The following is a 3,870-nucleotide window of genomic DNA, read 5'->3' on the forward strand; positions in this document are numbered from 1 at the left end:
AGATGGATGTGGCTGTGTTTCAATAAAACTTATCTGCAAAAACAGGGTGCGGTCTGGATTTAGTTGGAAAGCTATAGTTTGCCAACCCTATTCTAGACCAATTGAATCAATCCAAGGGGCCCTTTGAATAAAGAATTTTTAATAAGCTACACAGGTGACTCTCACGATTGGACATATTTGGAGAACCTCAGGATAAAATATGCACATTGAATATGGCATGTGCCTTAAAGTTGTCCTTAGTTTTGGCAAAGGACTTAAACAACATGAAGATGTTACGCAACATGACGATGCTGTTTGTGAAACCGCCAGTTAGAGAGGTTCCAAAGAGACTAAGCAGAATAGGTAAGGGAGTTCTGTACTATCTCGGGACATGTACATCTTTAGGTCTTAATTCATTTGGGTGGACTACAAAGCATTTAAGCTCATTAAAAAGGCCATTACAGAGAGAAAGGAGTTCCACAAACACCATATATTTTACTTAAAGTAGTGCGTTCCTTTGGTAGTATCAAGCACTATAATCAAGCGTGAAGGTCACTCTAGATTTCTGGTTTCCCTTAAAAATCTGAAATATTTGCCACGTTCTAGATTGCATTTTCAAAAGGCAAAACATATCTGGAGCTGAATATTGCATTCCGCTTAAGTGGGGTCATGTTTTATTTGATTCAAGTAATCCCCACTTGGCATATATAACTTATTTGGGTTACCTAAATGTCCTGGTAGGTATTTAATTTTAGACACTTTCTTTCTAATAATTGCATACACATTTCAGTCATCAGGAAGAGAAGAGAGAATTCAAGAGGGGTTTCTTTAGAAGACATGCAAATTGCCTGCTAATAGGTGGAAAGATTTAAAGGTTACCAACTGTATAACCCATTTCCAGAAAGCACCTATTTATCAATTTAAATTGGTTGTATATCAGCATAATTTAATCACTTTAATGTATGCACACTTGGTATTAAATTTTCCTACTATACATATTCCAGAGTAACTCGATAAAGACTAAAATAACACAAAACTGAACCAGCACTGTCCCAGGGCAGGTTAAACAAACTCTGCATTAACCTTACAGATATATGGAAATCCCTATGTCCTTTAAATGCGCTGTGTTTTTCTATGAAACTAATAAAAAGATTAACTTTGAAGATATTTGAAGCATATTGTATAATGTTATATTTTTAAGGTAAAATGAGGTGATGAAGCTTTGGGATCCAAGGCCATGAAACACAAACCTCAAAAATATGAAGTAATGAATTTTAGAGATAATAAACAAATTCAAAATGTCAATGCATGAAAATATATATTTTTCTATATTTGACTTGATGATCTCAGAGTTTTCCCCACTTTTGAATTGTGATACTTTAAGTTCTGCTACTTAATCTTATTGGGAATTTCTTTTACTTCTTCATGCCTGTCCAGTTCAATAATTAATAACACCATTTTTTTTTTCAGTGGGTTTTGTCATACATTGACATGAATCAGCAATAGATTTACATCCTGATCCCCCCTCCCACCTCCCTCTCCACCCGATTCCTCTGGGACTTCCCAGTGCACCAGGCCCGAGCACTTGTCTCATGCATCCCACCTAGGCTGGTGATCTGTTTCACCATAGATAATATACATGCTGTTCTTTCACAACATCCCACCCTCACCTTCTCCCACAGAGTTCAAAGTCTGTTCTGTACTTCTGTGTCTCTTTTTCTGTTTTGCATAAAGGGTTGTCGTTACCATCTTTCTAAATTCCATATATATGTGTTAGTATGCTGTAATGTTCTTTATCTTTCTGGCTTACTTCACTCTGTATAATGGGCTCCAGTTTCATCCATCTCATTAGAACTGGTTCAAATGAATTCTTTTTAATGGCTGAGTAATATTCCATGGGGTATATGTACCACAGCTTCCTTATCCATTCATCTGCTGATGGGCATCTAGGTTGCTTCCATGTCCTGGCTATTATAAACAGTGCTGCGATGAACATTGGGGTGCACGTGTCTCTTTCAGATCTGGTTTCCTCAGTGTGTATGCCCAGAAGTGGGATTGCTGGGTCATATGGCAGTTCTATTTCCAGTTTTTTAAGAAATCTCCCCACTGTTCTCCATAGTGGCTGTACTAGTTTGCATTCCCACCAACAGTGTAAGAGGGTTCCCTTTTCTCCACACCCTCTCCAGCATTTATTGCTTGTAGACTTTTGGATAGCAGCCATCCTGACTGGCGTGTAATGGTACCTCATTGTGGTTTTGATTTGCATTTCTCTGATAATGAGTGATGTTGAGCATCTTTTCTGTGTTTGTTAGCCATCTGTATGTCTTCTTTGGAGAAATGTCTGTTTAGTTCTTTGGCCCATTTTTTGATTGGGTCATTTATTTTTCTGGAATTGAGCTTCAGGAGTTGCTTGTATATTTTTGAGATTAATCCTTTGTTTGTTTCTTCATTTGCTATTATTTTTCTCCCAATCTGAGGGCTGTCTTTTCACCTTACTTATAGTTTCCTTTGTTGTGCAAAAGCTTTTAAGTTTCATTAGGTCCCATTTGTTTAGTTTTGCTTTTATTTCCAATATTCTGGGAGGTGGGTCATAGAGGATCTTGCTGTGATTTATGTCGGAGAGTGTTTTGCCTATGTTCTCCTCTAGGAGTTTTATAGTTTCTGGTCTTACATTTAGATCTTTAATCCATTTTGAGTTTATTTTTGTGTATGGTGTTAGAAAGTGTTCTAGTTTCATTCTTTTACAAGTGGTTGACCAGTTTTCCCAGCACCACTTGTTAAAGAGGTTGTCTTTTTTCCATTGTATATCCTTGCCTCCTTTGTCAAAGATAAGGTGTCCATAAGTTCGTGGATTTATCTCTGGGCTTTCTCTTCTGTTCCATTGATCTATATTTCTGTCTTTGTGCCAGTACCATACTGTCTTGATGACTGTGGCTTTGTAGTAGAGTCTGAAGTCAGGCAGGTTGATTCCTCCAATAACACCATTTTTATATGAAAGTGATGTTTGAGAAAATGTTAGTACTTATTCTGTTAACATCGTCCCCAAATATCAGAGAAATATCTGTAGACAGACTTTCCCCTAAAATATAGCCTAAATTATAGTCTCTATTTGATAAAGGTCAGTGCTGTGGAATTTTTGCAGGGGCAGGGGGTGGATAATCTAAATTGTTCAACACAAGTTCAGAGGCAATACATATCTATCTGTATTAATACAGTATTTCCTCCAGAATTGGGGTCCTCTTCAGCACGTCTTCAAAAATAGAGTTAAATCTGTAGAACAAATCTATATCCATGGCTTGGTGTTAAATAGAAACAAAGTGGGAAGTTGCTTATGTGGTTTAATTTGTCTTATGCTATTCATGATGGTTTCCAGTATTAAATTAATAGTCTAACATTAGACATTTGTTTATTCAAGGTTTATTTGTTTATTCAAGCCACTGACTTCCCTGGTGGTTCAGACGGTAAAGCGTCTGCCTATAATGCAGGAGACCCAGGTTCGATCCCTGGGTCGGGAAAATCCTCTGGAGAAGGAAATGGCAACCCACTCCAGTACTCTTGCCTGGAAAATCCCATGGACGAAGTAGCCTAGTAGGCTACAGTCCATGGAGACGCAGAGTCAGACACGACTGAGTGACTTCACTTTCACTTTCTTCAAGATTAAGATATTACTGCCATTTAAGGTTTCCTATTTATGTGCAACCATACTTGAAAGAGCAGTTATTGTAATCTCTTTTAACTATTAAAAATTTAGTGAGCCTGATGTAACTTCTCACAAATTTTGCCAACTGCCTAAACTCAGTATTTTATACTACATTTCAGTGGGAGAAAAAATGGGCTAGAGTTGGAAAGTTTATATTTTCTTTGCAGGCACAAATGAGTAAGGACAGCAGT

At 37.4% G+C, this 3,870-nt stretch overlaps 1 non-coding gene across 1 annotated transcript; it reads left to right on the forward strand.

Moving 5' to 3' along the window:
• The first annotated feature begins 3,422 nt into the window (after positions 1–3,422).
• On the forward strand, positions 3,423–3,494 carry TRNAY-AUA. Its single transcript has one exon. It is a non-coding gene; the product is annotated as a tRNA-Tyr (tRNA).
• Positions 3,495–3,870: the final 376 nt, after the last annotated feature.

The sequence above is a fragment of the Cervus canadensis genome, chromosome 9, assembly GCF_019320065.1.
Source record: "Cervus canadensis isolate Bull #8, Minnesota chromosome 9, ASM1932006v1, whole genome shotgun sequence".
Taxonomy (NCBI): domain Eukaryota; kingdom Metazoa; phylum Chordata; class Mammalia; order Artiodactyla; family Cervidae; genus Cervus; species Cervus canadensis.